General features: G+C 40.3%; 1 protein-coding gene across 1 annotated transcript in view; it reads left to right on the forward strand.

Annotated features, from left to right (window-relative positions):
- Positions 1-12693, forward strand: part of BTBD9 (BTB domain containing 9) — a 143627-nt gene that overhangs the window by 56183 nt on the left and 74751 nt on the right. The gene's annotated exons all lie outside the window — the stretch shown is intronic.

Raw genomic sequence — 12693 nt, forward strand, 5'->3', positions numbered from 1 at the left:
TATTACATAGATCAATACCACAGTTACCTGTTAAATATGTAGGCAGTAGGGTTTTTAAACATCATTTCATGATGAAATTACACAGGTTAATTATTGATTTCCTCTTAAATCTGGAGACTGTATTCTAAGTACATCAAGATTAATTTTGAATGTATCAAATACACTGTCTATTTTAGGATACATGGCATAGTAGAGAGATAGGGTGCCAAGGTGAAGGAAAGATTGTATGAACAGAGAAATGGAGAGTAAGAGATCTGAAAATTAAGTGTGAAAAATTGACTTTCAACATAGGTATGGTAAGGTCAGAGAGGCCAGGTGAGGAAGGTCAGATGGGGAAACCTTAGTTCTGAAGTTCAAAGGTTCCATGTCCATGAAGGACAGAAAGAAGTCACAGCCTTGTATTCTCTGCAGATTTCTAGCTAATGAAAATATAGCAATAAATAATGCTGATTGCCTCAATTTCTAAACAGATATTTATGTCATTATACTGAGAATAATAATAATATTATGGAGGAAAAAGGTATGATTAGACTGATAATAGTCACCTGATATCAGTTACAGCTAAGAATAAAACAATGAAGTATATAACAAAGAGCTGCCTCCTGAAACATGTTTTCACTGCATTCATATATAAGAAAAAATAAAGGTAATTAACTTACCTTTAGTTACATATCAAAATAATGCAGTACTGAGTTTAAATTATCAGCTTAATAAAGTGAAGCAGAACATTCAGGAAAATTGAATTGATTTGTTAATGAAGTTTGTCTGTAGAACTGAGATTCATACAACCGTGTGGTAGATTAATTTAAAAGATAATCTTCCGCAGAGCACTTCGGTCACTTCTGAGGCAAGAATTGGATTATTTAGATGAAGAAATCTGCTTGAAGAAGATGGTGTACAACCTAATGCCTTTCACTGGCCATTTTTCCAATGTAACATTGTAATGTTGTAATTTGATTTTGAATTAGGAGAGAGTTGTGTATGCTATTAGCCACTTTGGGAAGGTGTGGGATGGCCACATACAAGGTAATACCAATGGAGAGCTGTCAAATATCCTGAGAGTAGCTATGGTGAACCAAGTACATAAATAGACCAGCTTAGCTGATTCCAACACAAATGTGCAGCTGCTGGTTTCTGATGGACTATATAATTGTTAGAGCCAATATCCTAAATCACTAATTTCATTATCACTATCTTACCTGCTGTGCAGTATAGGGAATACCTTTTAATTATTTTTCTTTTTTTCCTGTTCTTTCTATTCTATTTTTTTTTCTATTATTCTGGATCTTTTTTTTCTGACTTTTTGGTTCAAGTATAGTGGTCCATTTCTTCATTGAGGAATCACATTCTAAGTGTTAACTGAGTGAATTCAGCAACAGTTAAAAGTAGAAGTCAAAAGAAAACAAGTTCCCATCAAACCAAATATTGGCAACATTGTCAGTGATAGACATCATGTGCTGCATAGGCAGAATTCTTCTTCCAGCTGCTATTGAGGTGAAACCAGAAGCATGATATACGCTTATAAGGTGGTGTCAAGGATTTTTGAGCTACATCTGAGTGGTTTTGAACATAGTTCCAAACTTAACAGTAGAGGAAAAAGACATCAAGATTTATCTGATTTGAGGTCTAATACAGTACCCTTTTGAGTAATGAAAATATTTCAGAAACAGCTTTAAGCTTAGAAAAGAAGTACTAGATGTCATCTGGATTGAAAAAGGCAGAGGTTTATGAAAAAGAAATAAGGTGGTTACATTAGCAGATCCTTGGTAGATTATTAAATTATTTAAGAATCCTTTATTTTGTCATAACTTGGCTCTGAGCCTATTAATTTGCAACTTCCAGCATTTTCAGTGCAATTCTTACACTCAGTGAGTTTGTTACTTTTTAAAACAGTTGATGAAACTGCTTTTTGGCACTTTTTAATATATAGATAGCCAAATAGATGATAGCTTAATGCCATCATGCCATCAATGTCTTTAAGGAGGCATCCAGATAAAGCTCTCTTTCATCCTCAGATAAGAGATTCTTTGTTCATAGTGAATGAAGTTAATACTCTGGTGTTTTTTTCCATGGCCATAAAGTTTACTTCACTACAGAAGTAGTTATCCTGCAACTGTTCAATTTTTTTGCACAGGCAAGTAGTGACATTTTCATGTCCTTTCAAAGCTCTGTACAATCTGTTATTAAGTATTTAAAAGGCATTACTAAGAAAGATCAAGGCAGATTTGATGTTGCTGCTGTATATAAAATATACATTATTGTTGTCTTAAACATGGGCTTGTTACCTGTACAGTGCTGATCCACAAACTGAGGTGAGTTACTTCTATTTTTTATTCCAATTTGTTCCAAGCAGGGATCTGGGTAGCAACCCACAAAATGCTGACTCCCTAGTCATCAAAACTTTACACTTTTTATACATTTCAACAAACAAATGAATCAGCATTCATTGGTTAGCAGTTACATAATTTTTGCATTAATTAGTACCCAAACCCTTATTTGTTAATTATATTCCTCACTTCCCATGTTAATTAGTCCATATGCAGTGTTCTTCCTTCCATTTGAGTCTGGGGTCCATTCTGAGGAGGTAGATGGTGCATCATTGGTTGCAATCTCCCACTGGATTAATATCACCTAGAAGTAACCTATGTGCAGGTCACTCAGTGTTAGGGAAATTTTGGGCAGGTGAGAGCTTTACTTTTTACTACACTCTAAAAGAAATAAAGTTTGGAAGAGAAGCCTTACTTTATTTTTCTTGTTGCCATTTATTCTTTTCTTCCATTGCACCCAAAGTGATTTTAAGAGTTATGAAATTAGATTTAAAACAGTTTCATATTTTTAGATGCTTAACCACGGGAAGAGAATTTCTTGAGTGGTTATTGTTCCTTGGTTAAAGAAACAGTTGAAGAGATCTGAATTCAGTAGCTCAGTCAATATATTTCTGTTTTCTGCAGGTCTGCTGACAAGTTTTAGTGGTGTATTTCATAAACACATCAAACATAAGTTATTTTCATTTTGTAGGAGAACCAGAGCTACACTTTAACAAAATAATAATATTTTCTTGGGGCTGTGGCACTCAGTGTACCACTCCAGCTTAATGGTAGTGTTTCAGTGAATAAATATCCATTGTAATCAGTTTAATTGGTGCAATACTGCAGAGTGCTGTTCTGAATTAAGCAGTTCTTACTGCTTATTAAATCGGCAAGAGAAATGTGGCAAATGTTGTGTGATACCATGTGGTTCTACTCTACAATTAAAACAAACTACAAAAAAAAGTAAGTGGAGAAAAGAGAAGCAGTGAGAACAAGGAATCATTACAGTAGTTGTCTGTCTTAAATGCTCTGTCTTTAACCATAATTCAGCTATTCTCACATGAACTTGAGTTTCTGGATGTTTTATTATTTGTGTACATATATTGGAAGTCACTACCCTTCTCTTTTGCCTTCTCATTGCTGATGAGCTGTGTAGGAGTGTTTGTACAGGTTAATATAGACCACCTACTTGTAATCCAAATTTATGATCTTCTTTCACATCATCACACAATTTGATTTTAAAAGAACCAGACCTGTGAAGCTTATGAGATTGAATCTGCTGTGCTGAGCTGTGTTTGATGAATAGTCCCATAAATAATATTTCTTTTGTCTTTTATTTTTTAGTGCAGTTCAGGCTTACAGTAGCTAAGAGCTGGGTCTTGCATATGCTGGAAAGTATATGTCGTGGCTGGGGTGGTGGTCAGGTGCCACGACCTTCCTAGAGAAGCGTCTTGGGAAACAGACATCCTGGAAGCATGGGCACATCTGCAGCTGCTTCTGCTGTTTCAGCTCTGAGCCCTGAAAAGGGCTGCTGAGTGAATGCAGCTCTTCAGGTGACATGGAAGGAAAGAGACAGAGCCTTCGTATAGAATTCCTTGGGGTGCTTTATTCAGCTCCTTCTTTGGCGGGGTGCAGTGACGAAAAGCCAGGGAGTAAGAACAAACAGGGGTTTATATCAGCTGGGGTTTCCAGGGTAGAGGAAAGGGGAAGAACCAATGAGATACACAGAATTTGCATAGGGTACAGAAAACTTTTAACTAGAGTTTCTCCCTCAGGGGGAGAATGGCAAGCTGGAGCCTACGGTCCTTCCCTCCGGGGAGAGTGGCCACACTGCTGACCACCTTGTCAGCCACAACTCCCCTTTCTTTATTAATTAAAAAAGCCTCCCCAACAGCCTTCTTAAAGAAGTGTAGAAAACATACACAATACAAAAAAACACAACAGCGATAACTAAAAAGAACCAAAAGAATCCACAACACATTATTAAGGAAAGAGGCAACCCAGCCTCTCAGTCACAAATGTCAAAGTTTTCAAAACACTTAGGGTCTTTTTTTGGTTTGAAGCTCCTTAATGTCCTCTTTGAGAAACTGATTTCTCCTGGAGATGGCTGTGGTCTGACAGGTTAAATCAGCAGAGGCCCTCAAAGTAAACATAGGTTGTTAGCTTTCCTATTTTTTTCTTTTTTCTTTTTTTGGGGAGGGGAAGAGGAGGGGATATCTCCCTGATTTTTATTTTTCCCCTCCACTCTTCATTCCCCATTTCCTTGATAAACAAAAAAGGTTAAGGTATAGGTGCTGTTGGGAAGTTTAGGGAAGAGGGAAAGGGACTGAAGAGTGAAGTGTGGGGGAGGTAAGTATAAGGGAAAATGTGAGTTTAGGGAATAATAGGAGGTAAGTGACTGGGGAAATAACAGGGGGAAGCAGCAATGGGTAGAGGGTGCTTAGCCTGTTGGCTTGCATCTTTAAGATGTTTTGTCTGTGACTTGGTGACTGGGCGATATAGGCTTTGTAGAAGCCATGTTTTGCAGTGTTTCTGTCTCCAGGCAGCTGATGTTTGATCCTGCAGTTCTGTGGTAGACTTGGAGGGAATCTTGTTATTTTGTTGGGGGCAGTGTTTGTCGGTGCTAGGTGTGGTTTGATGCACTTCCTTGGGAGCCATCTTGGGCCAGATGGAGCAGACACACAGGCATATCCCTTCCCCAGGTTATCAGTGGGAAAGGTCCTGCTATTTGCTGGATCTCAGGATCCTTGTTCAGCACTGGCAGCTTTTCATTGAGCTTAGATCAGGCTGAATTTGAGAAGTGCCGGAGTACAAGGGGATCGACTCTGAAAATGAGCAGTTTAGGAAATTAATCACATAGAGAGCTTTACAGAGTCTCTCAATGGGAGACATGGTCTCTGTCCCTCCTTGCTGCTGGTGAAGGACTGGCTTGATGGTGCCATGGATCCTTTCTACTATTGCCTGTGGTATGTTTCACCCCCCACTGATTGAAAAAGGTGTTTAATTTGTGGGAGGTGTGAGCAGTCCCATTGTCAGTTTTTATTTCTTTGGGGACTCCCAGGGTGGCAAATGCCAGAAGATGCTTGATGGTATGTGCTGCATCTTCTCCCACACAGGCTGAAGCAAGCACTGCTCCTGAAATGGTATCAACAGATGCATGAATATATTTTGATATTCGGAAAGATGGGAAGTGGGTTACATCTGTTTGCCAAATTTGGCAACTGTTGAGGCCTCTGGGGTTGACCCCAGAGCCTAGGGATGGCAGTTGATAGGATTGGCAGTTTTGGCAGGTGGCCACAATGGCTCTTGCCTGTTCCCATGGCAAGTGAAACATTCTCATGAGCACTGGGATGTTTGATAAAATGCATGGGACATCTTTGCCTAAGTGAGGATGTCCAGCACATTCTCTCTCCCAGCTGTCATGGCAAGTGCTCTCCTGTTTCCCTCTGTGATGGCACCAGGGAGGTCGGTGTGTGACTTTACATGCGTTATATGAAAGGGATGTTTTCTGTGGGAGATGAGATGAATCTGTTTGGAAAGCATCTGGCATAAATTTGGTTTGGAGATTTCCTTTAAAAATGAGTGCTCTGCCCTCATACCTACACCTGCAACATACGCAGAATCAGTAACTACATTTGTAGGTTCCTGAAATTTCTCAAATGCTCTGATGATGGCCCCTAATTCTGCAAGCTGTGGCAACTCTTCTACCACCTGGTTGTCAGACTCCTGCGTTCTGAGATCCTTCCAAGTCATTACTGGCTTGTAGGAAGGCCCTAAGCCGTCAGTAAAAATGGTCAGAGCCTTGAGGGGTGTTTTGCTTTGGAGGAATTTAGAGACTAAATTAAAAGCTGAATTGAATAATTTATATTTAGGAGGATGAATTGAAACGTTGCCTGGGTAGCTATCTAGGGAGAACTGAAGACTCTTGTGGAACTGGAGCAAATGCTCCAAATCCCCAGCAGTAGCCAATGGTAGGTGAATGCATGTGAACTCACACCCTGAAAGAGAGCAGAGGTGAGCTTGGGCCTTCCTTCTACCAGATTCTACCATTAATTCTTGGGTAGCTGTAATTGTTTTGGTCAGCTGCTGATGGGGGAACACCCACTTGAGGATGATTAGGGGGTCTCTCAAGTGTCCCACTGAAAGATAACGCCATGAAAGTGGGGGGCCTTACCTAAAATGGCCAGGTTGAAGGGCAGGCTGGGTTCATACCGGTGGGCTTGTCAAGAGGACAGGACCTCCTGGACCTTGATGATGGAACCTCGAGCCTCAGATGTGAGGGTACACAGTGAGCCCAGGTCCTCGCTGCCTCAGAGAAGATTGAAGAAGAGTGCGAGGTCCTCCATTGTTGTCGTCAGCAAGGGATGTACCCAGTTGATGGACCTGCAGAGCTGATGGAGGTTCTGCAGGGTCTTCAGGTCATCTTGGATGGTCAGTTGACTCGATCTTCTCGAGTGTGGCCCGGCTAGCTCAGTGATGAGGTTTCTCTTCACTCGAGTTTCGAGCCAGCATATGTTTGTGGGGTTCACTGATTTTCTTCAAGAATCCAAGTCTATAGAGCGAGTAAAGAAATCAGGGGGGGACTCTCTCTCTGGTTTGCATTCCACAGTTTATTTCTGTGAAGGGGAATCCAAAGGACGAGAGACAAAGGATTTGGGGTCTGGGGGGGTCTCTTTTAACAGGGTTTCTCGGAGGGAGGGAACATCAGAGAGGGAACCAATTATTTTTCTCAGTTAGTACATCTTACAAACTTTCTACAAATCAAGGTTACACACGCCAAGATAAGAAATAACAGACACCAACTTCTTCAAATGCCCACAAAGGTGTGGGAGTATTCTATACAAAGGGGCAGAGGGGAGAGAGGGGGGGCCTGGTTTCCTGGCAACACAGGGGGGAAAGAAAGGGAAGGCAAGGTAAGCATGCCTTCTCAGCTTCCATAGTTTAGAGGCATTCTGGGACAGGAAAAAGTTACAAACTTCCGTGTAGGAAAGAAGAGTTCTCTTCTCTCAACCGCGTGCTTTCCTGGGCTAAAGAAACTTCAAGCAGCTGGAAATGCCAGCGGGGTCCTCTCTTTACTCTATCCGGCCTCTCGCCGTGGGGCTGAGGAGAGAAACTTCAGTAACCATGGTAACTTGACGCCAGGTAAACAGGAGAAAGAGAAGCTGGGGGGGAATCACAACTAAAAGATGGGAAAAGATACATTTCAGGCTATCAACTACAACAGTCAGTTGCTGGGGCATGACAGTTTGCTCACATATCCAAAGTCCGAGGTAGGTCCAGGGCCTGGCTCATTGGATCTTGTCCTCCCAGATGTCAAAACCTGCTCTTTTAATGGCTTTTACAGTTTTCTTTAAAGTCATATCCAGGTAACAGTCAGTGGGACCACAAATCAAAATATTGTCCATGTAGTGGAGGATGACTGCCTCAGGGAACAGGTTCCTCATGGGGGACTGAATGTAGGCCATGTACCAATGGCATATTGTAGGCAAATTTCTCATCCCTTGTTGGAGGACCAGCCAACAGTACCATTTTAGAGGGGCCTGTCTGTTAGGGGAGGGGACAGAGAATGCAAATCTGGGCATGTCTTGGGGATGGAGTGAGATATTAAAGAAGCAGTCTCTAATATCTATGATGGCATGTTTCCAGTCCTGGGGTAACTTAGAGGGTGAGGCCAAGCTGGGCTGCAGGAGACCCATGCCCTCAATGACCTCATTGATCTTTCTGAGGTTGTGGAGAAGCCTCCACCTGTCTTTGCCAGGCTTTTTTAAAACAAAGGGGAGTTCTAAGGGCTATTAATCTCTACAAGGTGGTCCTTGGAGAGTTGCTCCTCCATGATGGCTTCTAAGGTGCACAATTTCTGGTTGGACAGGGGCCACTGGTTGGCCCACACTGGATAATTTTGTTTCCAGGTGAGTTGAGAAATGTTAGGTGTTGTGCACTCTACAGCACCCCCAACTAAAAATCCCTACTAGGGATTTTTAGGGAGGCCCCCCATTGGGACAGTCCCTGCCCTAAGGGGTAATTGGTGCCCTCACCACAAATGGTCAAATGGTCGCCATTTTTCCTTCAGGACCTTCTACAACAATATTTCTCTTGCTTCTAAATGAAACTGCCACACCTCCAATCCCTGAGATCATGCCTGCCACGGGCTGCAGCTCCCAGTTGGAGCTTGGAGTGGGCTATGAGGGTAACATCTGCTCCAGTGTCTAGTATGCCTGGGTGGCAGATCTTTTCCCCTCTGTAGAAGAGGCCACAGTTGACAATGGGTTTATTTGAGCCCACAATTTCCATCCACATGGCAGTAGGGTTGAGGGGAACCTGTTTCAAAGAGTCAGGTGGCAGTAAAAATGCCTGTGGAATACAAGTGTGTTGGGATAGGTAGTATGGAGGGTCCATGCCAGACAGACAAAAATTTCATCCCTGGATGTATTGTCTGCACCTCAGGAATCACATAAATTTGCTCTGGTGCGTTGAGCAGGTCACCAATAATTAAAGGACTGTCCCCTGGTCCATATTTCCCAGTTGGTATCTTGTGAATGCACTCATCTGTAAGGTCAGTGGACAGTTTGCTTACCTGCTGGTGCTGGTTCCCACATGAACCATTCTGTATGTGGCGTCTGCTTCAGATGTGCTGGCAACAGCAGAACACTCGGGGCTGGTGTCTGGTCTCTCATCTGCTCTGAGAAGGTAGGTATAGCAGGACGGGACAGCTTCTGATTTTGTCATGACGCGGGGCTGTTCTGATCTCCGTGGGGAGTTTCCTGGATGGCATGGGTAAGACAGGCGTGGTTGTGGCCATGGATAGTGCTTGTGGGAGTTAATTGGTGTACTTTGCCAGGGACAGTCCTTAAAGAAATGTCCAGTCTCTCCACAATTAAAATATTTTTGATTGTCCTTGGCTACTGCTGCAAATGCCCCAGTCACCCCGTCTACATTCCCCTTAGTCACAGCCTGCGCCACAGTGTTTTCTGATTACATGTATTTATCTGAAATTTTATTTTTTCTGTTTTAAAGAAATAAAAATTGGAAACCATTAAAAAAGAACAAAGCATTTGTAAATTTACTATTCTTACATGTTATTATGTATAGATTACAAAACATATTATCACATTGTGCAAGTGTTACTTATGTTCCAAAGCACATTAGTGTTAATTTGGTTATAACCTTTGAGAAACATTGGTTGATTGGTTGACATATTTACATGTCATTACAATGTCAAACAATTGCATGTCCTGTGTGTTGTATACCAGTATTTTTAGTCACTTGAATGCCCCAGCATAAAATATCTGCATACACATTCTGACACGTGTGTGACATGTTGTGTTTTTAAACTGCTTCACTATTGGTTGTATTTCCAAGGTGAAAATGTTTGTTACTGTCCAGGCTTTGTAGGTGTTAGATGTATTTTTCCTACTGGAGTTCAATGATTTTTGTCTTGTGTGTTTTGATTTGTCACTGTTGTTTTCAATATTTGCAGCAGGGATTTCCTTTGGTATAAAATAGACTTCATTAGACTTTCCTGTCTAAGTGCAGGAAAACTTGTCTTCTGTCAAAAGATAGATACAGTTTTTGTGTTTGTTCTGGCTTAATGCTTTATTTTGTATGTTTATTTATGTCCACTGTTCTCCCACATTATTTAATGCTGGCAGTAGATTTTTCTTCCTTGCTTTTTCTATGTTCCTGCCACAGGTCTGTTGATACAGCTGTGTCAGTCTGAAGGATTATTCATTTTAGGGAGTTGTCAATAAATGGAGTTTAGATGGTGTTGAATAAGACTATGTTTCCTTTTCCACTAAAATACAAACACAATGTCTTTTAATGCCCTTGTGTGTTGTGCTGTGCCTCATGCATCTTTGTGGTTGTGATTGGAATGTGAATGTTAGTGGTTCTAAGCAGTTAGAGGAGGTATAAAGAGTGTAATAATTCTAGCACCGGTGTCTCATACCAAATGCTCCACAAAGGAAAACGAAATGCCAATTTCATAAAAGCACATTTTGTGCATATTGGATTTAGTTCTTTGAGTTTGCTGTTGTTATTCTTGGCTGCTTTGATAGTAATGAAGAGTGGGTATCATTGCAAAATACCTGTGAATTTCCATTCCCTCCCCTTTTTTAGTCCTCTGTCTCAATATTCTCAAGGGATTGGAATTTGTCCTTAATGTATTATAAAGTTTGTCTGTATCTTACTGCTGTTATTTTAATGAAGGATTAAAATTACTCCTAGAGTATGCATATTTTCATGCTTTGACACATAGGACACATCCTGTTATGATGATGTAGGCAGCTGAGCTTTGGTGTTTGTAGTCCTCCAGGGTACCCACAGCAGAATCAGTGGTGTGATCTGCAGCAGCTGTTATCTGAATCATATGTGTCAGCTTTACAACTGTAAAGAGCAAAAGTAAAACATATGTAGTCACAACAGAGCACCAATATCATAATTTCATGTAAATTAGAAGAATTGCTTTGGGAAAAATGGGAGATGAATGAGAGATGTTGCCATGTAGGTGCCTAATTAATCTACCCATTTCATATTTCAGTAGTTTAAAATTCTACCAAGATCCAGTAGAACATGCTTTTTCCCTATAGTCAAAACAATTTTCTTGGTAGTAGGGGAAAAAACCCACCAGCCAGATTTTTCAGATATTCCTGTTGTGAAAATTTCAGGGTCATGTGTAGCTTGACTCTTTGTGGCTAGAGAAGTCTCTGACATGGATGAAACTCTAAGAGCACTTATATATTACAGCATCCATTATTCTCAAAAAAGGCCAGAAAATAAAAGTAAGGGGCAAAATTTTCATGTTGCATTCCTGTTTATCTGCTAGGGAAGTTCATTTAAACCTCACAAATTGATCAAGGTTTTTTCTTTAAAGAATGATTCAGGGATTTTTTCTGTCTTGCAGTCTTATCACTTGATCAGTAAAGTCCATCAACAGTGGAGCTAGTCTAGGCATTGAATTGTGATTCTTTTAGTCTGCAATTACACAAAGATTCATAGATAACTTTGTGTCTTATGAACCTGCTTTGTTGCTGACAGGAATTTGAACAAATTCCAATTGCTCTGAACAAACAATCAAGAAATTTGCTCTAATGATGCAATTTTGTAATACAAAAAAATCTAAGTAAATTAGCTTTTAATGCTAATTATGAAGCAGTTTCTTGTGTTCCTATTAATCTTGTTACTTTGTTTATTCTCTAAGCTCTTTAATGCAAGGAAGCGTAACTGAAGGATGTCAAAGTACATCTCCATTAGTAACACTTTGTTGGTTTGCCTGGTGCATTTTGTCCAAGCAGCACAATTCAATCAATACATTCATTGCCTGGGAGACAAGAGAGTCTCTATGGCAAGCCAGCTTCCATGTACACTTCAAAATACTCTAAAATTATTCCTCTGTTCAATTGAATTCTGTGCTTCTGAGGCGGGAGGGAGCAGGATCAGTTACTGTTGTCAAATTTTGGACATTACCTGTGTGTTTAGGGTTCAAACTCTGGTTGTGAGTTCATAAAAAAGAACATCAGCTGGTTCACACAGGCAGATCTGGGGAAACACCTCCCGTTTGCCTGTCAGCCAAGATTCCTGTGATGTTCTTTGCAGGCACTTGGCACAGCTACAGAGTAAGGACTAAGTTCTGCTTTACTCTTAAAACACAGGTTCATTTTCTTTATGACTAATAAATATTTTCTCCACTTCTGCAACTTTACTTTTCTACATAGAATAACTTTCAGGATATTTGCTACTGTGTTGATTGATCTGTGAGTTAATATTAATTAGGCAATAGCATATAATTCTTTGTGCCGAGTTATGATTATTAAAATAATTTCTAAATTAAATTTGGAGGTTGAGCATTAACCCAGTAAATAGCTATGATGGGTGTTTTATTGTTTAAAAAGAAAATACCAGAAAAGATACTGTATATCTTGTCAAATTGATCTGATAAAGAGCACAAGCCAAAATTATGCTGTTGGTGAATCACCATTAAGTTAGAAATAAAATTATATTATAATGTATTTACATATATTATATGTAAATGAAGGACAGACCAGGGATATTGCTGACGATTCATACACTCTGATAGTTAACTGAAATTAGTTAAATTTGTACAAAGCTTTCTGCAAGTGTGGGTAACCCATCTTGTGAACTAATTGGTATTTGGTTTAGGTAATTTTCTGGTTTCATGCTCAGCATTTATTGAGAGGTGTACAATAAAGAACTGTTGGATCTCTTCAGAAAATGCAGAATCAGACTGAATCAAGATTAGTGGTTGTTTATGGAAAGTGAAGCCTCCAGGGTAATGCAGCAGGTGAATAGGTTGCAATGTTTGAGAGCAGCTCTACTTGATTTGCAATTGGAGTATAGAAATGCAAGTTATACCACCAGGAATGAAACC

This window comes from Pseudopodoces humilis, chromosome 3 (genome assembly GCF_049639895.1).
Source record: "Pseudopodoces humilis isolate 2021_Gansu_Grassland_sample_001 chromosome 3, ASM4963989v1, whole genome shotgun sequence".
Taxonomy (NCBI): domain Eukaryota; kingdom Metazoa; phylum Chordata; class Aves; order Passeriformes; family Paridae; genus Pseudopodoces; species Pseudopodoces humilis.